Source organism: Camelus ferus, chromosome 7 (assembly GCF_009834535.1).
Source record: "Camelus ferus isolate YT-003-E chromosome 7, BCGSAC_Cfer_1.0, whole genome shotgun sequence".
Classification (NCBI taxonomy): Eukaryota; Metazoa; Chordata; class Mammalia; order Artiodactyla; family Camelidae; genus Camelus; species Camelus ferus.
Genome location: NC_045702.1, coordinates 33,257,550 through 33,282,462, shown reverse-complemented (window position 1 = coordinate 33,282,462; position 24,913 = coordinate 33,257,550). Strand labels below are relative to the sequence as shown.

Below are 24,913 nucleotides of genomic sequence, written 5' to 3'. Positions count from 1 at the left end.
ATAGAGTATTAGCTTGGTAATCTCCCAGATCATTAAAAAATAGGAAAAGACTGGTCACTGTCAGAAACATGTCACAGACCATACTGATGACATTATTCTGCGCTTGTGATCAAGGAGAAAAACTCCTAGTCCCTGTCACCTTGGAAGGTGATCTGAAATATGCTTAAATTAACTTATAGATGACAGATTCTGGTTTGTTTTTTTTTTTTTTAACTTATTTTCTAGTTTTTATATATTTTCAACCTCTCTCTAAAGTTATGGAAAATTATAATAAAGAACATAACAATAACCTTACAGAAGGAAACAAATTCAAAACTCAATGTGAAAATCTAGAACTCTTCTAAAATAAAATGTGTCTTTTTTTTTTTTTTTTTAAAGCCTTCAGCAGTGAAGAAAGCATAACATTCAGACTCAGTTCTGGGAGGCGGCAATGGAATCTAATGGGACCTGGTACCTCGAGGCAAGAACAGACACAAGTCTTCAGGTACACTAATACCCCTTTCTTTTCGGCAAGTTTCTGATCAAAGCCGCTTGTCAGAAAGGTTGAGGGTGCATTCTAATCTACACCCAGAGACTGATATTCCAAACTGCTGACGAGGACAATTTCAAACACATGGAAGATCAGACTAGCAGACAGCAAGGCAGGATCTTGTAAATCAAGTTGAGAAATTTAACCAGACCTCTCCAAACAAAGCAGCCACACAGAGGTGGGACGCTGAGGAGGCTGTGGGCTAAACAAGACACTTACTTGGGGAACAGCAAAGATTCTCCTCAGACATGTCAACGTCTGACGGTACATCCAGGAATCCACATAGTGGAGAATGGAAGAAAGGCTTTGAACCTTACGGGTTTTCAAAATTGGAATAATCACTTTCTTAACCTAACCAATGATAACTTCAAAATTATTCCCAAGAAACATCTAATTCTGAGTAGCATGGCTTGCTGATGAGGCCTTTGATGTCACTAGCCCCAGAGAGCTGAGTGAATTGGCTTATTACACCCAAGAGTTATTTAACATTTGCCAATCGGATGCAGAGAATGACTGCCACAGGCAGAAAGATTCGTGTGCAGGTTTACAAGGTAGAAGGATTAAGTTCTGACTTGGCTTCTATTTTCTCCTTGAGTTCGTAAGACTGAAAGAGGGTATGTGTGCAAAAGAACAATGAGCATTACTTAAGTCTGAAGGAAAAAGGAAGAAAGTTACGTATTATTCTGGCAATATTTTGTTTTATAAACTACTTGGCAGCATTTGGCTAAATCCAGCAAGAAATTTTAAGTACCATGTTTTGGCCATAGATCATTTCCATGAAAGCATCATAACTCCACTAAATTTTTGAAGAGATGATTTAATTAAAATTAAATTGAACAGATATTTATTAACTACTTATTATGTAAGAGGCATTATACTAAAATCCGATAAGCCCATGTGTATCAGGACCTACCTTCAAATACCTCACAATCTAATGAAGGAAAGGAAAGAGAAGATACACAATGTATACAAAAAGCCACAGTTTTAGATTGAACTGTGTTCCCCCAAAATTCATCTGTTCAAGTCCCAACCCCCAGGACCTTCAAATATAACTACATTTGGAGACGGGGCCTTCAGAGAGATAATTAAAGTTAAATGAGGTCATATGGGTGGGCCCTTACCCAATCTGACTAGTGTCCCTTCTAAGAAGAGGAAGCGACACCAGGATACAAGGGAGGTGCATGCACAGAAAAGAGACCAGATGAGGACACAAAGGGACCTCTGCAAGTCAAAGAGACAGGCCTTGGGAGAAACCTACCCTGCTGACACCTTGATCTTGGACTTTCAGCCTCCAGGACTGTGAGAAATGAAATTTCTGTAGTTTAAGTCACCCAGTTTGTGGTATTTTGTTAGGGTCACCCTAGCAGACTAATAATAAAGCCACTATCCCGGGGAAGTAATGATGCATAGCACAAAAGGGAAAGTAGGGAAGAGGGAATAGCTCAGTGGTAGAGTGCATGCCTAGAATGCACGAGGTCCTGGGTTCAATCCCCAGTCTCTCCACTAAATGAATAAATAAACCCAATCACCTCTTGAATCAGGAGACATTTCATGGAGGAAGCTCGTGGGATGGATGAGTGAAATTCTGAACATGAAGGTGCGGGAAGAATGGGGAGAAAAATCATTCCAGGAATGAGCCAAGATCCCAGGGCAGGAAAGGGTAGGACATTTGGTCAGTAACCAGTTGTCCAGTTTGGTGACATTCTGATTTCCTGTGGGCAGGGAAATGAGATTCTATTAAAATCATACAGCAAAGGGCTTTGAATGTCAGTGTCAGGGATTTATCCTGAATTTGGTAGAAGCAGGGCAGCACATAAAAGAGAAATAAACTATCAATTACATGGTCTTCAAGTGCAACAGGAGTGATTATTTCTTATTTCTGAATGTGGAGAAGAATCTTACATAGGGCAATGAAATTAATAAAATTTGTGTTTTTCTTTCTGAAAAACATACACACATGAAAGTTCTAAGTATGAATTTATTCTAAGAGTCTAAGATTAGCGTAATATAAACATTTCTGGGATACATTCCTAGATAGACTGTGGTATTATTTCACTGCAAGCTCATCTGAATTCTGAAGAGCTTGCAAAAATAAATGCCACTATCTAAAAAAAGGATACTAACCTGAATTCTAAATTCATATTCATTACATAGTCTGTTAGGTGTCACACACAACACTGGAGTGATACACATCCTTCTAGGAAACAGAAAAGTGACTGAACTAAACAAATCCCTCATTAGAAGCGCGCTAGGCTTCTAAGTTTGATAGCACAAGTAAAGGAGGTACACTTCTTCTGAACTAAAATTTCCACCTCAATAAATAAATGAGAAGGTGTAATATTTTACACCATTAGCTACACTGTTTGTTGTTAGACCACTGAGGATACCTTAGATCACTTTTCTGGCATCAAGACATTTATTTATACTCCCTTAATTTGCAGACCCCAGTGAAACTTAGATAATTAAAAGGGTATTTCAAACTTAGGTCATTAGAAGAACATTGGCCAAACCCAGTAAGTTTCCACTGATATCAAAACAAACTAAAAACCCACTTCAGCAGCTGACCTTTCATTATATCCTTTCTATTTATTGCAGACAAACATCAACATATCCATATTATTGCATTTCAATACCAGCAGAAACCCAACAATTACTAAAGAAACCATGAAAATGGATGCTGTAATCCTCCTTCTTAGGGATATAATCTAGGAGAATGTAGGGAATTTTAATCAGCAGTAAATAAAGCCAGACTCCTTATTTCTCAACACTGCTAGGTACCAGGGATGCAGACCAATCACTTCCAGTACCTGGCCCAGTTTGATTTACTGGGAGAGGAGAAAAGGAGAGAGGGGAAAAATGCCCCAATCATAACCCCTCTTCAAAAGATTGATGTGAGAAGAAAGTGCTTTGCCTCTCTTCAAGGATTTCTCTCAGAAAGAGAAGTTTCAGAAATAGACCCACAGACAGAGAAGACAAACTTATGGTAACCAAAGGGGAAAGCGAGGGGCTAGGAAGGGTAAATTAGGAGTTTGGGATTAACAGATACAAAATGGAGGTGGGGTAGAGGCTATACCTCAATGGTAGAGCGCATGCTTAGTTGGCATGCACAAGGTCCTGGGTTCGATCCCTGGCGCCTGCATTAAAAAAAATAAAACAAAAAACAAAAAACAAAATAGATATGCCAACTGTGTAGCACAGGGAACTATGTTCAATATCTTGTAATAACCTGTAATGGAAAAAATCTGAAAGAGAAAGGAAATATACGTATGTATAACTGAACCACTTTGCTATACACATGAAACTAACGCAACATTGTAAATCAAGTATACTCCAATTAAAAAAGAAAAAAGAAAAAGAAAGAGAAGTTTCCTTCATCTAGGAAAAAGAGACTAACTCCCTGCCCACATGGTGACATTCCAGGAGTGTGGCTGAGGTATCCCAAGAGCAGCAAATGGGCAGGAGAAGTGCCCACGGGCACCATAGCCCTGGCTCCCAACAGCCCTCTTCCTAGTTTCTGCTGCCATTTCCCCAAGAAAAACAAACAAACAAACAAAAATAACAACAAACAAGGACAACAAAAACCCAGGAGGAACAGCAGGGAACCCTTCCTCAACTGCCAAACAGACAAGATGAATGATCTCTGCTGACAAGGTCTCCCCGCTCCAGTCAGAATTACAGAGGAAGCAGCACTGAGGGGTCGCCCACTGGCCAACTCCTCCACAGCCGCAAATGAGACCCAGAGAAGGAAAAAAACATGTGGTAAGCCTAAGATAGAAAAAGCAAGACTGTTTTTTGGAAGAAAATGCTACACAAAGTCAGGTAATCCAACTCTCACATAAATGCAACCAACTTTCCTGATAGAAACTCCTGGGCCACCTGCTCTCTCGAGGTAAAACTACTGAACTAAAAATAAAAATGTATTGATTTTCACGGATATTGTGTCTCAGCAGAAAGGGAAGGTCCTCAGGTTGTAAGAAAGTTTGGAGGGAGGCTGGTTACTGAACAAAAGCTACATATTTGAGAGCGACCAGGGTGCATTTCTATATATAGCACTACTTTTCTGTTAAGCTGCAGTAAAAATCATCTTTGAACGCAGCATTGTATCCAAAAGCAAAGTCATTTGTGGACGGCCTCCCAGAGAAGCCAGAGGACTGCCAAACATGAATATGAGCCTCCAAATCTCCTGATACTGTTTTTTTTTTCTTTAAAATGTAATATATTAGCAGATATTTTTCCAATAAAGGTAAAAAAGCAACTTAAATACTAGAAATCATGTTTTAAAACACTGTTAACATTTGCAGAACTCCACTGTGATTAGAATACAATTTCAAGGCAATGAGAATTTCATACAAATACGTGCAGTGACATGCATCTATCCACTCACACAGCTCACTCTGTGGCTTGAGTCCAGGGTGATATAGGTCTCCTAGCCACCCAGCCATCAGAGCCTTAGGTTTCAATGTCAAGAAACTAAATCAAGAGGATAGGAAACATTTATGTGTTATTACCCCTGCATCAGGGTCCCGACACTGGGCCTGTCCAGGGAAGAGCCACACGGCAAACAGATCTCCAGGCCACCTTCATCAGCAGATGACGCAGGGTCAAGGCCAAATCTAACAAGCATCATGCACAGTGGGGGTCATCCAGGAATCTCTCAGCCAAGAAGAGGATGGCCCTGTCTTCAGAGGCAACCTTGTGCCTGCTTGTGGTGAGTTGCTGACTGCAGCCTTTCAGATCAGGCGCTCCCCACTCCCATCCTTCAGACACTCTTACTGGAGACCCAGGGTCCACTGCTCAGAGCAATTAGATGGGTATGCAGCTGGAGGTGAGGGTAGCTCACAGACTGCAGGAGGAGCCTGTCCCATAGGGTCTGTGCAACTCACCTCCCACCATGAAACATGCAGCTGCATCTGTCTGCATCTTCCCCATTCAGAATGCACCTCAGCAAGTAGTTCCATCTATGAGCCATCTATTCCTCTCCTTCAAGACCCCCCTCCCCTGCCACTCTCAGGACTTCCACCCTCAGGTCTTCACTGAGCAAAGTGAGGGAGGTATAGGTGACCCACATGAGAAAAGGGGTGGAGTCATTTCTGAAAATCGCCCACAGCAGGTGACAGCACCTGGGTACAGAACCTTGGGCCCTTTAAGCTCTTCCCATCTGGCCACCTGGTCCTGCCCCAATAGCTGGTTCCTCAGAGCATTCGTTGGACCAGATGACACTAAGCAGGGGATGCGAGCACATGGGGAAGATGGAGCCATCTCGAGGGTCCCAGTCTGGCTAGGTTTGTTTTGAGGTATGAGCAGTGGTCACAAAAACACTACCTTAGGTGGGGTGGGGATAAGGGACTGCCTTAGTTCCAGTTATTTCCATCTGCTTGCCCTTAGGACATAGGTAAGTGTCCTGGTCTCTGTGGTGTCTATATCAGGCTGAGAAAAACACTTTAATTTTACAAACTGGTGAAAATCACCAGTTTATATGTATATCAGTTACCATACACAGTATTTCTGCCCACATGGGGCAATTTTCCTAGTCATTTGTTCTCTCTTTAATTCCAGCCAATAATTTCTGTTTTATATATCTAGACATCTTTTGCAATTTTTCACTAAAACTTTTTAATGTTTATGAAGTTTTTTATTCAGAAAACTGATCACTCCATGACACTTCAGTTACCATCCTGAGCTTCTGCTCTCAGAACTCGTGTGACAGGACCCTGGCCTGGTTCCTGGTTCCACGTAAAAGGGTCAGGGCTGAAGCTCCCATTCTGGACAGAGTATGACCTGCCTGTCTAACCTCAGATCACTAGATATTTTAATTATGTACAGGCTTCTTCTTTCATAAAGAAGAGAGATAAACAGTCTACATAATACTCCAAATATTCTCCAAGGGCCTTCGCGTTTCTTCTTGGCCCCAACCTGGAAGAAGACTTTTTCCACATTCATCACGAAGATTCCTCTGAGTAAACTGTGAGTGAGTGGATTTTACCAAAGATTTCACAGAGAGAAGTGCCAGAGTGTTTACACCCACACAATCACATGAAGCCCTGGAGGCACAGCTCTTCTCAAATCTTTCTTATCAGCCTCCAGCCGGCAGTCCTCACTCCCTTCGCCTTTACCTGAGAGATCTTTGAATCCCATTGGCTTTCATCTCCCCTTAGGGACAGTTTCAGGTACCTCTCAATCCCTCCCACTTTCCTACACAGAAAAATTTAGTTCTATCCCAGTTTCTACCTCTTGTTTTATACTCCTCACCTGGCACCTAACGGTGTCTTCAAGGACGTGATGGGCTGTCATTGTGAGAGAGCTGACTCTCTGCTCAGCAAACCACAGATTTTCCACAATTAGGACCCTGAGAAGGCAGTGGTGGATTACCAATAGAAAAATTAAAAATTACACTACTGAATATTCAGTAAAAACAAGCTTGCCAATTAAAAAAAAAAAAAAGCAACAAATTAGGTCAGAGGCTATGGTGAAAGAAGCCATTACTAGGGAATTCCTAAGGCAAAGTGGGCCGTTGGCCAGTTCTAGCAATTTAAAAACCAAAGTGATCTGTTCCTGAGGTCTCAAATACAAAGACCAGTATCTGAGACTTGGAAGAAAAGTCTCAAGTGAGCAGAAGTCATAGAAGAACTGGGTTCCTGGTGAAAACAGCTGGGCTGAGAGGGCAGCGATGCAAAACCCAGGGATTCTGACAATGAGGTCAGGAGCCCAAAGTGAGCTAATTTGGGGCACCACAAAATAATTAAAATAGAGAGCAAAAAGAAAATTATGATGATTAAGGTACGTAAGAAAAGGAAAAGAATCTTTGAAAACTTGATTTTTCAGTATCTAATTCCATAGTCTTCCCCAAACAGAAAAGCTTCAGTAAGCTTAGCTTCTTTTCAAAAGATCTGCAGAAGGTTTAAGAGAATCTCATACCAGGACCTAGCCAAAAACAAAACATCATTTCCTTTACCCTCCCCACTACCCCAGAGAGCTCCCTCCCCACCCATCCCGGTTGACCTCCATGTTTCATTACAAGGACTACTGCGTCCTAAGTCCATCAGGTCAAAACATCTGTGTGGTTTTTGGCTTTTTAACTAACCTTCTTCTAAGCAGGGGCCAAATGCTGCAAATCTGACCTGCCTCCTCGTGCTCCCTGGATGAAAACATGAATACACAACCCATCTTGGTCAAGCCGTCATGACACAGTCACTCCCAATGACTAATATTGGAAAATACTGGTTCACTTAGTAATAGAGAGCTTCCAAATGCTGATGCGTCTCATTCTACAATATCAAAATATCGCCAAATCTCATCAAAAAAAAAGTTTGAAAGTACTGATGTGCAATTAGGTTCACAGGGGCAGATATAAATTATTCTTAATTCTTATTTTTGCTCAAGAGGGCATAGTTTATCCTTGGCTGTAACTGCTGTCAAATGCCTTGAAGTGACAGGCTTGCTTTGTTCATTTCCAAGAAAATGTCTGCTAAGTACCCAAGGCTGAATGACTATAATATGTCGAATCATCTTCCGTGGAAAAAGGATGTTCCTTGAAAAAAGCAGCTAGTTCAGCTTGCAACTCAAATATTTGCAGAACTGCTTTTCCTCAGGACAACTAATGTTGTTTAGCAGGCAGCAGAAGTGTTTTCTGAGTGCCTCCCATTCTGTCACACAGAATATTACAAAGATGTGAACCTGAGGGTTGAGACATTTACTGCTTCATAAAGGATATTCTTGAGTGAAACTGGTAGGCACATGGAGGTGTAAAATGCAAGGACTACAGCTGGTTTTGTGCTAGGCACCAAAAGTTTTCCCAGCATTCTGCACCATCAATATAAATGCCCAACTCAGTGGGAAAGGCAAATAAAATGTTAATATTATGAAAATAGCTTTGTCTTTGCAGACCCTCCCCCAAAAGGGCCTAAGGGACCCCTAGAAGCCTGCAGACTTCACTTTTAGAATCTCTGATCCAGACTATTAAAATGCACTCCTGACAGGCCTTCCTGTCTCGATCTACACAGCAGATAATTCTTATCTCAAAATGCCACTAGGTTCACCTGTCTAAAACACAAGGACACATATTCCTCCCACCCCTATCAAAATCCTTTGAGTCCTTGCCACTGACAACAAAGTTAACTACAGATTCCTTGACTGACATTAAAGATGCCCAGTGAGGTTGCCTAAGCTGCTTTTCCTGCCTGGCTCCCCCATCTCCTGCGTTCACACCCTTCTGTCAGAACTTAAGTTCTTCCCAGCTGGCCAATTGCTTCTCTAATTTTCTCTGCCCAGAATGCACCCATCAATATCCCAGTCTTTCTTAAACCAGTGGTCCTCACCCCTAGCTGCCTGTGAGAATCCCATGGGGGTCGATTCCCAAGCCCCTCCCTCCAGAGATTTTGATTTAATTTGCATGGAGCCAGGCCTGGGGACATGTGTTTTTTAGAGCTTCCGAGGTGATACTCAGTTGAGACCCAATGAGTCCACCTTACATGCTACTGCCTGAAGGAAAGCCTTTTAGACTCTACCAGAAGAACAGGTGCACTTTGTTTGGACACCTCTGCAGCTGAATGTTCTCACCTCCTCTGTGGCGCATTTCATTTCTGCCTTGTAATTCAGCTATTGTTCTGTCTGTCACATCTCCCGCTAAGCTGCACAATCCTTTGCGACAGCACCTCATCGCACTCCTCGCTGCAGTCCCTGCAGAGCCCTGCCCAGGACACAGATTCAAGATACGCTGCTTCTTTTGATCTTTTTTTTTCTTGTAGTAAAATACACTTCACAGAAAGCTCACCATTTTAACCATTTTAAAGTATATGATTCAGGAGCACAAAGTCCAACGACAACAATGTTGCAACCATTACCACTGTCTAGTTCTAGGAAGTTTTCACCACCCCAAATGGAAATCACATACTCATTCGCTATCATCCCCCAGACCCTGCCTCCCACTCATCTGCTGTCTCTATCAATATGGTATAAAAGCCAATGTGTATCTGTCTGTATACAGCTGACCTGTGAACACAGGTTTGAACTGCACGGGTCCAAGTCTATGTAGATCTGTTTTGATAGTAAATACTACAGTACCACACGTTCCACTGGTGGTTGAATCTGTAGATGAGCAACCTCGGACATGGAGGCACCATAGATACAGAGAACTGACTAAATTATACCGGGTGTTCGACTGTGTGGATGGTAGACGCCCCAACCCCCAGGTGGTTCAAAGGTCAACAATGTAGTATATTGCATATATATCCTTATGATGTAGAAGCTAATCAATCTATACATAGTGACAGATAAGCCACACGCACTGATGACAGCCCTCAGAGTCCTGACAGCCTTCCTGCCACTTCAAAAAGCAGCAACACTCAAGAAGCAGCCCTTGGATGCCCACCTTTACAAACACACTTCAGGTCGTTTTCAAGGGAAAGTGTCATATTCTGTGGAGTGTTTATGCCTGTCTTAACCATTTAACATGTGCAAAACTATGCTCCCGTTTTTACTTGGTTCCTATCTTCTTTTTAATGTATGGTCATTAATTATGTTTTTGAATGTTGGATCCCAGTTTTTCCCATCAGTGCTGTGGTTTTCATTGTGCAATTCTGCACAGCATCATGATTTGGGGGAACGCAGAAGTCAAGCTCCATCGTGATTTGGGGGAACGCAGAAGCCGAGCTCCAGTATGGCTTTTGCTGTAAGAGAGAAGCTTGGGTTCAAGGCCAAGCTTTCATGACCTGCTTCTTCCTTTACTTTGAGTCATTCCCAGACATCTCAACAAAATGTCATCGCACTTACTAAAAGCCTCTCTCCATTCAATTCCCTTTAAAACTTATTCTCACATCAATCATAAGTAGGAGTGGCTTCTTCCTCCACAGTCAGAAATACCCACGCAAGACTTCTTGCCCAAGATGCAGAGCTGCTGTGTAAGAAAACTCTCTTGGCATATATCAAATCATGCCAATTTTCCTCAAAAATCTATGATCTGCTTGCAGATCTCCTGCTTACAAAAGAATTACAACAGAACCAGACACAAAATTAAAGGCAGTGTTTCTCTAAAAATCCCTTGAGCTTACTTATGCTATATTCAATTTTCTCCCTCTTAAATTTTAGAGAATTTATGAGAATGATTAAGTAATTTATTGCCACACTTAACAAGACTTAATTGGAATAATTCAAATGAAAATCATTCAGAGAGAGACAAGATGATAATCAGAGATTTCAGATTAATTTGGGAAGAACATTTTGGCCTCTGTACTGTACCCAAATATTCCACTAAAATAAAATTCATACTTCATATAAAGTTGAGTAACAATACTCAATAGCTCTACATTATATATAATAATAATATTAATAATAATAACAATTGCTCAAGAAACCTTCCCCCTAGATCTCATAGTTGGATGGCCACTAAGACTTCTCTGCTTACTGCAAATTTCCCTCCCATCCTCCTCAACTCTGTAACGCAGCCTGGGAGGCTAAGATTGCCTTCTTTTCTAACTCCTAGAACCCCAGTCCAGGGCCTGTCTTCAACCTATGAATCAAACAGGCCTATTTGGCAAAAGAAGCAGCAGCAAGGAGGGGAGAAAGTTCTGGTAACTGTCACTCCCCCGACTCCACCCACCTGCTGCTTCGCAAACTTTATGTCCGCTGTGTACACAGAGTTGCAGCCCAGCTGCCTCAATGACTACCCAGAAGATGCACAAAATCTTCACTTCCTCCTCAATGGAGATGTGTTGTTCCCCAGAAATCTAAATGTTCAGTGCCCACAGACAACTCTTTCGGGATTTCCTCTTTTCCTCGTAACCCTGTGTATCTACATGAAAACAGCCAAGGAGTTACAGCATTCCATCAAGGACCTGGGATGGAAGATAGGAATTCCCATCTGAGATAAGTGGAAACCATAGCACAAAAAGCAGAGGGGTAAAAGAAAGGCAGAGGAAGATAGGGCACTGGGTGAAATGCAGAATCTCAGTGGCTTTTTGCTGAAGTCTCTACCCCACCCCCACCCCCAAAGCCCTTTTCCTCTGTCCGCACTCTCTGCTGCACCAGCCCACAACCAGCCCAGGGAGTAGGTGGAGGGTACAGGAAAGGGGAGAAATGCCCGGGAAAAGGACAGCACTGTGGAGAGAGTAGTTCCTGGCCCTCCAAAATTAAAAAGCCAACATTTCCTCCAGATCTCAGTATGGCTCTAAGATCTACGGTGCTGCTGGCACTCAGATGCCTCAGGCACATTCAGGCTGGCCCAAGAACCTAATACTATGAGAACAGTGTGTCTATGGCAACATGTGTGCAAAATGCATTTAACTGCATCCTAAATGGATTTTGGACACACAGCCCTTTCATATGGAAGCAGTGCGGGGTGGTGATGAAGTGTGGGCTCTGAAGTCAGACAGCCTGGATTCAGATTCCAGCTCTACCCTCTGGGGTCCTGTTTTCAGGTGGTCATCCTACAAAGGGTGCACTGGGAACTAGCAGCACTCACTTACTGGGCACCTACCTACGCCAGACACCATGCTAGATATTTTCTGTATGTTCTATCCTCATAATCAAACTGCAGGATGAAGTAGCTTGTCCCACATCACGTATGTCGAAATTGGCAAAACTGGGCTTTGAACGTAGGTCAGCCTGACTCCAAACCTCATGCCTCCTTCATGTCTCAAATAGCATTTCTACAGTATGTATGACACCTTCTGCAGCTCTCAGTAAAGTCTCTAACTTCCAGGGACAGTAGCAGGACTTCATCCTGTGAGTATATCCGAAGAGCCCTCCACTCTGTTCTGTTGAGTACAGATTCTGAGGACTGCTTAAGGAGGTCCATGTGCACTTTCCACAGACAAAATGTTTAGCATAGCTCCTACAGATCCACGAGAGCAACATTTCTTCTCCTGTTTGTCCACTTATGCTCTCACAGTCACAAACCTCTTGGCATTAGGTTCTATTTCCTTTGGCCTTTCAGAACTTTCCCACTTTTTAAATTTCATCATCCTTGTCTTAGGAACCCTCATCTCCCCTAATGTGAGACAAAACAAAACTCACTGAAGACTTTCACCATTCACAAATCAGACTGCAGCTGCACCCATCAGCAGAGAATAACTCTAGGCAGGAAGACTCACAGAGCAATATGCAGGTTATTTCAGTCCGTGGGTCCCCTCTCATTCTCTATGTGAGGCAGGTGGTTTTGTCACCACCCATCCAAACTGCTCTCATCAAAGTCACTGACGATGTTCCTGGTGCAAAATGATAACTGAGCTCTTATTAATCAGAGAGGAACTTCCTATCCATGTGAATATAGAGTATAAAAGTTCTCCACCACTACTCTACATTGATCAATTTCTTCATCCACTTCTATTAGATTTGATTTATGGTTATTCCTGAGTGCAAAAAATGCTGCGGACAATATTAATTAAATTCTGCTTTGTCTGATATTGTTATACTTGATCTCATTTGCCACTGCTAATAAATCTTAGCCTGTCTTTTTATTTTTCATTTTGGTAGGTCATTACACTTGTTTAATTGTGGAGAAAAACACAACATAAAATTTACCATCGTAACCATTTTTAAGTTTCAGTTCAGTGTATGAAATATATTCATACTGTTGTGAAACAGATCTCCAGGACCTTCCCTTCTCACAAATCTGAAAGTCTATATCCTTTAGACAGCAACTTCCCGTTCTCTCTTCCCTCCAACCCCTGAAACCATCATTCTACTTTCTATTTCTATGAATCTGACTACTTAAGAGGTGAGTCATTATGTCTTAAGACTGTGCATTTAGTTGGATTTTTTAAACCCAATCTGATTCTGAACCTTCTAGTGTTTAGCCCAAATACATTTACTGAGATGACAGACATGCTTGCATTTATTTTTGATATTTTATTTAATCCTTTTTGTGTGTTTATATGCTAGGTACTTTGTCTTCCACTTCATTTTCAAAACTAGGCTTTTGTCTGCTATGATTTATTTTAGTATTTTGGAAGTTGAAATCTTGTTTTAATTTTACTGGTGGCTATCTTTAGTTTCTCAACTGCACATGAAACCTTTTATTTCTCTAATGATCAAGTCTAGAGCAAGATCATCTTGCAATTTTCTCACATACAGAGATAAGAACTTTAGCATCACAGAAGAGTGACTTGAAGGGATGATCTTGTAAAAAACACCATGGACAAACCTTGGGCTCAAAGTCAAAATAAACGTCTAGTTAACTAAACCCGTTTCCATCAATCATTTCTATAATTCAAGCAAATAGCATAGCGTGTTTTAAGCTACTAAGGCAGGAAATCTCTTACCACTATATAGAAGAGGAATTTCCTAAATGACTCTGCCCACTGTATCAACTACTTACACATTTTCCACCACTTACTCGGGGAATTCTCATGGTCAAGTGTACATTCTAAATCCAATATGGCTTTGAACTATCTTCCTACTATGCCATCCTGTTAGAACTCAGGGCAGGCAAACTGATTTTCGTTCTCTCCTAAATCAGCTACAATAAGGAGAGGAAATCTGCTTTAAAAACTAAAGAATATGTTCTAAACCCTAAGAGAAGGAATCTATCTAGACAGAAGGAATTTGTCTAGAAGTAACAGAAGGGCTATCCGCAGTCAGGTGACATTCCTACTGTTCTGTCTCTGTACTAATTATAATCAGGAGTTCGTCACGAGAATAGGGTATTTGTTTTTCTGATCACGAAAAAACATACAAAGCGACATCATAAACCAACATTTTGTATAGCTTATTTTTATGTGTAACAGATCAGATAAGTGAGAAGAGGTTAACATGGACACATTTTATCATTTACATTTAAATAAATAAATTGACTGGAGTATTCCACCTGTGACCTCATGGCCTCATTAAAGGACACTCCACCAGCATAAACCCCTCTTTTGGCCAAGGACCAAAGTCCAGCTCTATTTCTCCTTCCTCCATTGTAATAGAGGGGAGATTGTGGCCTGGAAACAGAAGAACAACAAACAAAGAGAGGTCTAGCCACTCACGGGCCACATGACTTGGGAAACTTCATTTTCTCATTTATAAAATGAGAATAAAATCACCAACTACTTCACAAGACCAATTTAAGGATAAAATAAAATAATGTATTATCAACTGCCTAGCATGGTGCCTGACCCAAAGCAGGTATTCATTAAATACTGGTTTAAAAAACAAAATGAAAAATTCTTGGTCAATTTCCTTATTTTTAATATAAAGAACAAACCCACATTCATTAAGGTAATACATCCACTGATACATTTCATGTATAATTTAGGGTTTTTTTAATCACTTTCCTAACTATAACCTGCTTAATCTTTTAAAACATAGGCTGGATTTGAATCTATTAGTGTGCTGAAAAGCAGCAAGAAATGAACAGACCCACATGAGACATTCACACCGAAAATGAGTTTGGCTTTCCAAGCATCAAAAACTCTTTTCATAATGAAGCTTTAAGTGTGAGCATGGCCCTAAAGCACTGAGTCAAACCAGGGCCTCCCTATAAAAACAAGAAACCTGAAAGCCCACAGCTCCATCAAGTTTGAAATGATAAACACGACTGAATTACACATTTTAAAAGTTACGTGACTGATGAAGAGATGGGTGAGTTCACTCTCTGGTAATTGTCATATCTAGTCCTTCCTATAATGTCTTTATGATTTAAATTACACTGTGCAGGGAAAATCATATGTTTCAGAGACAATGCTTCCCTGCCCCCCACAACAGGGTGACCCAAAGCCTTCACTATCATATGATTTACAGTCATTATCTTTTCTCTCAAAAATCCAAACCAGCTATTTGAAAAATACTAGGGTTATTTCTGAAAAGTGAGGTGATTTGGCATGTGTGGTTGCTTTCACTGACCATCAGACAAAGCTGAAGAGTACTTCTTAGTGAGAAGGGCCCTTGTGAATGCCTGGCCCTTCGGTTATCACCAAACATGCATGTGAAAGAGCAACTGACATTGAAAAAGAGTATGAAAACAAATATACGTATGTTCATGTATGACTGAAGCATTATGCTGTACACCAGAAATTGACACAACATTGTAAACTGACTAGACTTCAATAAAAAAGAATGCAAATTTAAAAAAGAAAGAAAATCTTAGCTGTTTCCAATAAATATATTTAAAAAGGCCTAACATTATATCAAAAATCATAAAAATTAATCAAAAAGGCCTAACATTAAAATCCTCAAAGACAGAGAATCTGTGAGTACCTACCATAATCCGGGAAAGCAGGCCATTATCCTACTCAGTCATCCCAACAGCCCAGTGAATTAGGTACGACCATCATCAAATTAAAGATGAAGCTAAAACTCAGGTAAGTAACTTCAGCTAAATGGGGAAGAGCTGTGAGTTAAGTACATCTCCCTCACTCCCAAGTCAGTATCTGCACATTAGCTCAGGTCACCCTCCTAGGTGTCTGATGCCAGCAGTATCATACTAAATGTTTGCCAATGAAAACACTGAAGAACAACAATGAAATAAACCAATATTACATAACCAGTAAGTATGTGCACATATGTCTCTGTAAAGAAAGTCTAAGCTATGGCTCATTTATTTAAAGCAACATTCAATTACACAAATAGCACCATAAACATATAATTTAGTCAGTCCCTTAATATCTCTTGGCAGGGGAAGATTGCAGTACTATCCTTCTCCAATCCTAGAAGATTCTGAATCCTGTACCCAGATGACTTTCTCAGCGCTAAATTATTACCACCTTAAAACCTGCTTCTCATATACTGCTGGTGAAAATTTATAATAGTATAGTTACTCTGGAAAACAGTCTGGCAGTTTCTTATAAAACAAAACATGCACTCACCATATGATCGAGTAACCGTACTGCTGGGCATTCATCCTAGAGAAACAAAAGCTCATGTGCACACAAAAATTGTATATGAACATTCACTGAAGCTTTACTCATTACAGCCACAAACTAGAAACAACCCAAATGTCCTTCATCAGATGAATGATTAAACGAACTCTAAACTCTGAAACAACCATCAGTACTTTGCAATAAAAAGGGATAAACTATTGACATATGCAACAACTGGAATGGATCTCAAGGCATTATGCTTAGTTAAAAGAAAAAAAAAAGCCAATCTCAAAAGGTGATATACAGTATGATTCCAATTATCTTTCATCCTCAAAATGATGAAATTATAGAGATGGAGAACAGACAAGAAGTACCAGAGGCCAGGGACAGTGGAGAGACAGGTGAATCTATAAAGGAGTAGCTTAAGTGAGGTCCTTTGTGGTGATGGAACGGTCTGTATCCTGATTTTATCAGGTGATGGTTTCTCGAATCTACACGTGGGATGAAATCGCATAGAACAATATACATACACATGAATGCGCATACAAACTGAACAAGGCATATGCCAATACCAACGTTCTGGTTTCAATGCTGTATTACAGCTATGTAAGACGTTATCACTGGGGGAGCTGGATGAAGGATACACTGGCATCTTCATGTGCAAGTAACCTTCTGTGAGTCTATAACTAGAATTACTTCAAGAGTAAAAGTTAAAAAAAAAAGTCCCAAGCAGCTTTTTAGCTCATCCATATGTAGATACTTCTAAACCATCTAAGCAACATTCCTCCTTTTATGAGGTTGCAATTTTCCCAAGGCTCCTCAAACTAGCGGCAGACTTGTGACTAGAACCTATGTTACCTAACTCACAATCCAATTCGCCATCACACCTTTTATAATGGAAGACAATGGAAATACAGAAGTACTAATACAGCCATAGTCTCTGGCTTTTAGAATGTCATTCCCTCAGTGTCAAGTCCTCGGGAATTCTTACCCAAGTGAACAAGCCTTGAATACATCTAGACTTGGAAGCACTTGACTCTGCCTGGAAAGGTCAGAGGAGGCTTCTCCCAAGAAGTGACATTTGAGCTGAGTTTGAAGGTTAAGGACGTCACCTGGCAGAACTGGAAGGAAAGAGCATTCCAGGAAGCCGCAGGCCTGGGACAGCACCCCAGGTTCAGAGAGCAGCAAGGAAGGGGGAAGGGGGTGTGACAACAGCACAACGTAGCCGTGGGAAAGAAGCAGGCACCAGGTCTTAAAGGTCCATGGCGCCATGTTACAGGCAGAAAGTCTTAAAGATTACCGGTTTGTTTTCTGACTAAGCAAAGCAAGTCAATTCTTCTGGGGAAGTAAAATTAAGCCAATGAGGAATGATATCAAAATCACTACCCCAAATTATATGCAAAAGCTAAAGGTATCTCATGTACATCCTTGAAGCCTTGTTTTTATTCAATCGTGCCCTTTCTCAAAGCTTCTCTATATTCTCAAAGTAAACGTTAAGCCATGTTTTAAGTTAATAAATTGGAAAAAAAAAAAGGTACAGGGGTTAAGTAAAAATATGGAGGCGTCCTACCAAAAGGAACTAATAATTCTTGATTTAAATTTAACAGCTTTGTTCACTGTGGCAGTAAAATATTAATGGCATTGCAAAGTTGAATTCACACGGGCAGTAATTCACAATCTCTGGAACAAAGTCTTTATTTTATGTCAAGTCATTACATCAGTAAAAGTTACCAAAAATAAATCCATTTGACTTCCAGTATTTTGGACAATAAATAGAGCCATTTCTCCCAATGTCAAGTTAGCTTTGAAATATGCAGGCTTATAAGGGAAAACCTCCATGATATCAAAGAAATGGCATGCCATATCTCATAAATATGCCTCAAAACTAGCAAATGTTATTCTGCTTCTTGTAGCTTTTGAGGTGTCTTCTGCTCTTTGAATTAATCTAAAACTCCAGGTATGAAATACATGCTGTGTGCTCAATGAGATCAGCTCTATGTCCAGCTCTTTAAATTGTTTCCAAATGTGCTTTGGCCGGTGATTGATCAATTACTCTGCAAAGACTAGAGCATCCAGTACATGAAGTAATGTGATCCCCTGATTACCTGGGGAGGACAGAGGAGGTGAGCAATTCCAGCAGGATATAGAGAAGCCAATTTAAAGGTCAAACATCAGGGGGTCCTTCACCCACCTGAGGTACTTAATGGCTCCCAGCTTTATAAGGAAGGAAGGAACCAACTACCTTAACACCCAATAAACCATGGGCTTTTTGAAGGTGAGAACTATGTCTTATTCCTCTTCATACCCTCAGTCCCTAATAAGATGCTGCTCAATAAATGTTTTTTGATTAAATGACTGACTGACATAATGAATGCATGCATGGTGCAATGCAAAACAAAACAGTTAAAAGGTGGTACATATATTATTTATTAATTCACTTATTTTTTTGTTACAAACATCTATCAGGTATTTGAAATGAGCCAAGTGCCATACCAGCTAATAAGAAACATATATATACTAGGAGAGAGGTGACAGCAAACAAAGACAGGACCCAAGAGAAGAGGAAGGGAAAAGGACTAAATACAGTCATAACAAACTTCATGATTTCAGACTGATACACTGAAAGCAGAAGGAGAAGCTTTTAAATTCTGTCCCTGGAAAGAAGCTGATGTCCTGCGGGGAGAACATGCAGCATCCAGAGGCAAAGACTAACTCAGACACAAGGGGCCTTCAGATGCTCATCATCGCTACAGGTCTGAAAGCTTCAAAAAATCTCATCTCAGAAGTCTGTATTAATACCTGCACAAGGGCTAAGATTAAAAGGGTGTACGGAAAGGGGGCTGGCAGTTCCTCAGACCATTAAGAAAACAGCAGACTGACACAGTGTTTGGTTTAGGAGTCTCGCTTTGATAGCATCCCTTAACCCCATGTAAATTGGCTCCCTACTTCAGAGCCAGAGGTCATTTTCTCTGCGGTCATTTTGCCTTAACTACAGGGATTCTTAAAGAGGTTTAAGCCACACAATTTCAAAGGCACAGTTTTGCTTGAAATTCGGTTCCACATAGTTGAAGAACAGATTGCCATTTCGAAAGGATTTCCAGGTATCACGAACAAAAGAATGGAATTTAACCAGGAAAAACCTGGGGGGGAAACAGGACATTTGGTCATCCAAGCCTGGTGGCAGCTCACACAAAGGATGCAAGGTTAAAAATAGAATCAACAAACATTCACATGGTGCTAGTATCTAGAAACAGCACAAAGATTGATAACATCCCTCCCCTGAAAGGACCTTCAAGGAGGAAGCTACAGACCACAGGCATGCATGCACACAGCAAGACATTTGGATAAATGCTTTAAAGAAAAAAAAAAGGCCTTTAGTTTGGCCATTTCACCTACATTCAACATCCTTGGTTACAAAGTAGGAGGAAGCATGGAACAGATAGAGAAAGGTTATTAAAGGATGAGCAGAATCTTGTCTGGCCTTAGGAAAATCGACTCCGGGTTTATACTGCACTTGGCCCCACAGCTTAACAGACCTTCTCCTTGTAGTATTCATTAAGCAGAGAGGCCCACACAAACCAGTCCTTAACTCTTTGTCAGAAGTTCTAAGTTTCACCCCCAGATTCAATGGGCAATGGATGGAAGTGAAGTAGATGAATCTAGACATTTAGTATTCAGGTTCCTTAGAATTTAGAATCTCAAATTATAGAATCAACGCATACCCCTAAATTCCAGAAGAATTATCAACAATATTAGAGCTCCCCCTGAGATTTTCATGTCTTCGTTCCAACCTAATTCCTAGAATAGGGACACAGATCATGTCTCTTCCCTCAAGCGCTTGGTGGGGGGAGGTGATGGGTGAGGATGACGTGGCCACGTGTGTCCCTATGGGAGCCACCAAGCCTCCAACATGCAGAAGGATGTCCAGGTGGAGTTCTTTTTAGCTAGAAAGAAACCAGGATAGAATCCAGGACTGATGAAGGCAGGATTTATCTTGCCATTCCATAAATGTTTTTGTTATGAGTCTTCTTAAACATCCTCAAATAAACAAGTTATGCTTTCTTGTTTAACCCTTTAAGTAGGCCTTTGGGTCGTACAGCTCCTTGCCTGAATGAAAAAGAATATGGTATAAAAAGGCTGCTTGGATGTATGCTTATAAAGGACAAAGATCGCTTTTTGGCAAAGCATCATATACAGGCAGGTGTTTATTACTCCAAATCAGTGTTTCTCAAACTGTGAGTGATGCCTTGTGAGTGGTTCCTAAAATGGTCTGTGAGATCGACTTTTTGAATGGAATAAAGTGCAACGGAATGGACTAGAATGGAAAGGAAAATATGAGCATGTATCACATACTGTCAGGTTAACTACTATTTGGTGAAACTTATACCATAGTGCAGACCAGGATTTGGTTTTGAAAACAAAACGCCACTACTTTGGATGATGTCAACTTGACATTTTGAAAATATAAATGCACTATTCATACTATTCATATCACTTTGAATTATTCACTCCATTAAGATGCTTCAGAATCATTTCAATTGTAATTAGACAACGTCCCAAACCCTTCACAGTTTAGTCTCAAGATAAAGAAGATTAATAAAATAGTTTGGGCCTTTACAACAACAACAACATTCCTCATCCCTGAGGCATGGAGAGCCTGCATGACACTAACAACTTGAGGAAGGGGTAAATCCACCATCCCACACCGTCAAGAGCCTACATCTCTTAAGTAATCTCTTGGGCAGTGATGGCTAAGAGGCATGGGGTTTCTTTTGAGGGTAATGAAAATATTCTAAAACTGACTGCAGTGATGGATACACAACTCTGTGAATATACTAGAAACCGCTGAATTTTACATGTTAAATGGATGAATTGGATTGTACTTGAGTTATATTTCAATAAAACTGGTAAAAACAAAATTAAAAAAGAAAAGTGATCTGTTCCAAAGACATAAGACTTGGACATGGCGTCCTGACCTAATGAACTGTGAAACTGACCCAATGAATGGTAGAGGGGTTTTCATTAACATTTTTTAATGACTTTTAAAAAATATAATAGATAAACTATCTAAGACTAGAAAAATAAAGAAGTGCATTCTAAAATGGTAAGTTTAATAAGGTATGTTTCAAACAGCCTCATGTATTATGTTATCTTCTTTTAGTAAGAAAATGCCTGGCTTATGATTCAATGAGGCATAATCTCAGAGTAGTAGTACTATGTCATGATAAGAAAACGTTTACTCCATAACTTTCTTAATCTACTTACCCTTGATTGCTGTAAAACTTATTTCACCCTTAAAACACATATACACAAATAACTTTAAATAAAAATACAATCTGTACCTAATAAAGTCCTTTCAGAATAGTTTAATCTTTCTAAATCCTTATTCAATTTTGCCTTAACTAAGACATAATTTGCTTTAACTAAGATATAATCTTCTGATAGGGGCTCTTTAAATTGATTCTTTTACACTGCTAAATTAAAAGTCGGTGTATTTTTCAAGTAAAAATGACTCAAGCTTTTGGATAAAGCTGATTGATTCAGAAGGACTAAACTTTATGTCATTAAAGTTAAAACTATTAAAAATAGCTAAAATCATGGACATAAATGGGTTATTATTATCTATTTATCTTCTCCTTTCTCTTTCTTTATGCTTTTGTCAAAACTAGGGCATCAAAATATCCCTATGTATCTATCTAACCAACTCTTTCTTTTTATCTCTCTGACACAGTACCATATATATTTTAAGTATCTGAAAAAATTATTTTCTGAATGGAAAGATTACACAAGACATACTAAATTTATTCTAATACCCAATTACAGCCTAACTTATTTATCAAATTTTATTCCCTAAAGCAAGTTCCTATTAGCTCTACAACCTCTCTCCTTTAATCAACAGCCATCAACCCAAGCATTCAGTATTATATCCATTTAATTGACAGCCTGCCGCCTTGATGAGGCTGCATGCAGACTCTTATACAAGGAATTAAAGAGCATCCAGAACAGAAATTCAACCATCAGAATTCTTTAAAAACAAAAAACAAACAAAAAAAAACAGAAAAAAAAACCAAGTTTTTTCTAATTCTCTCTTTTCCAAGAGTTACATAAAATTCTACATTCCTCTCATCAAAATATTAAATCACTCCAAATTATCCCCAAAATATAATGATGAAAGACTGGATTTTGTTGCTTTCTCAGGAGTATCTGAAAGGCCAATGGGAATAGAAAATAATATAAAACATCAACCATCCCTATCAATTCCCTTCTACATTCATCCTAATTACAGGCCACTTGCCCCAAAATAATCATCTAAGTCTACAGCCAAAAGGAGAAAACCAAGTGATAGGCAACAACAGAGAACTAATCAGTTTTCTCTCTCATATCATACACCACTGCCACAGGTCTAAAGGAGAATTATTTGGGCCAATTTCCAAAGATGTCACTGTAAATTAAACATACTCTCAGAAGTTTTTACCTCACTGTGGTTTATAACTCAAATCAATAGCTTGCAAATTTTCAAAGCTTTGAAGAAACTGAGAACAAAATAAATGAAACTTGTTTTATTTCATGTCTAATGTAAGTGTTTTCATATAAAAAAGAACTGTAGAAACAACGTAGGACTAGCAACACAACAAAAGCCATTATCTGCTTGTAGATTTTTCTCTCTGTTGATTATTTCACATCTGCAATCCCAGACTGGCTTGTTCATCATTCAGCCTAAAATCATACCACAATTCCTACTCCCACAGACAAGTACAATGCACTCAGGGAACACAAAATAATTTTCACTAGTTTAATCCAGACATCTATGAAAAGGTAAGTCTGCTATAAAATGCCGTAATTCATTCACTTATTCACATACATATATAGCACCTATTAAGTGTCAAATCGTCTGCTAGAGGATGATGTGGCGAATAAGATTTGCCCCCACCCTTCAGGGTTTATAATCGGGTGGAGGACAAAAGACTGGATACAAATCACTAGAGTTCAAGGTCAAATGTTGTAAATACCATTCAGTAAGGAATAACAAATACTCTAGGAATCAAGAAGAGGCAGATAATCACAGGTGTTTGTGATCAGGCAGGATTTTTTGGAGAAGACCAAATTTAAATTCGGTCTTGAAGAATGAAAAGGATTTTGAAAAGCAGAAATGGACGGATAATTTGAAAAATGAAGAGAGCACAGACATTCCCCAGAAAGTTAGTATGTATGCTGACACTGGGCTTCAAGTAGGCTTTTATTTATATCTCATAATTCCTTTTCGACGTGGAAGAACAATGAGGTTCAGCTATAGGCTTTGAGAAAGAAGTAAAAAGGCAAGCAAGGTGAGGTGAGTGCAAGATTAGAGTGCCTCCAGTGCTAATCCAAAAATTCTGAACTGTAGGAGAGAGAAAAATGGAACGCAGCACTCCAGTTTCCTCATCTGTCAAATGCGATTAAAGGCAATGCCCGCCTTGCAGGCTTTTTCTGTGTGCACTTCATGGGATGACACGTAAAATCCTCTACACAGTGCTTGACACACAATCAATATTCAGGAAAGGGTTAGCTATTATCATCAACTACCTCTAGACTAAATAAATCCCTCCCTACAATCATCGTCCATGTGACAGGGTTTCCAAAATACGTGCCTATTTCTGGGTCTACTCCTATTTGTTAACATTGTCCAAAGATAGGTTTTATCCAGAAAGGAACCCATGGCTCTCAGTGGTTTGGCTGGAGTAGGACAGAAGGACAACTTATTGTCCTTATTCTTAACACTGAATAGAGAGCAGGGGCTATAGTCTCTTTGGCAGAGCTAAAGGAGACTGACCAAGAGAGAATCTGCAGAAAGAATGTTCCAATGTATATACTCAGGGACCACACATGGAGACCAAGGATGAATACCACAGTGGCAGAACAGCCTACAGGAAGAGGCCAGGAGTGATTCCTGACTCCAAATAGATGAGGAAAGCTCATTACACATCCAGATGCTGAGAGGAGCCACCTGCAGCATACCTGCCCATCCCCAATCCACCACAACCGCCTGCCCTGTGAAAAGCTGGCAGCATGAACAGCAGTAGTAGCTCCTGCAACCGATTTATGCACATTCAAAACCAGGGACTCTGGGATTCAGGAAACAACTGCTAATGGCAAGGAGACTACTACCTCTCAACTGACAAAGAACCTACCTCCTGCATGTCAAGTAGGAAGCACAAAAATACCCCTCCTCAAAGGGGTGATTTCTTTGCATAAAACCATTATTAACCTCGAAAGCAGGACAGTCTGCCACATGAAAAAAGGGGTCCTATTTCCAGTAACCATTAATTCTAAGAGCAGACACTCCCACTATTTCTTTATGCAGCAATGTCATCAAAAGTATCATTTTTTGAAATATCAAGGACAATCTGTGGACAAGACACAGCTTAGGAAAAGGGCAATATCTAAGTCTAACCTTAGAATATGTGAGAATGGAATTTCGTTTTATCTAACCTACAACGAGAGGGTGTGGGAAAAGTCTCAAATTAACAAATGCAGCAGCAGACTGATAATTCTGTAGCCTGGTGTGACAAAATAGTAAGTGCTTTACAGATTAACAGTGATAATTAGAAGTTTTCCACAGTGGGGGAGG

General features: G+C 40.1%; 1 protein-coding gene, 1 long non-coding RNA gene and 1 other non-coding gene across 3 annotated transcripts in view; 2 read left to right on the top strand and 1 right to left on the bottom strand.

Annotated features, from left to right (window-relative positions):
• DOCK4 (dedicator of cytokinesis 4) overlaps positions 1–24,913 on the bottom strand; it is a 405,529-nt gene that overhangs the window by 316,981 nt on the left and 63,635 nt on the right. The window lies entirely within an intron of this gene.
• On the top strand, positions 317–15,372 carry LOC116664883. Its single transcript, XR_004321386.1, has 3 exons — positions 317–1,149; positions 3,989–3,993; positions 15,362–15,372. It is a non-coding gene; the product is annotated as an uncharacterized LOC116664883 (long non-coding RNA).
• On the top strand, positions 1,961–2,032 carry TRNAS-AGA. Its single transcript has one exon. It is a non-coding gene; the product is annotated as a tRNA-Ser (tRNA).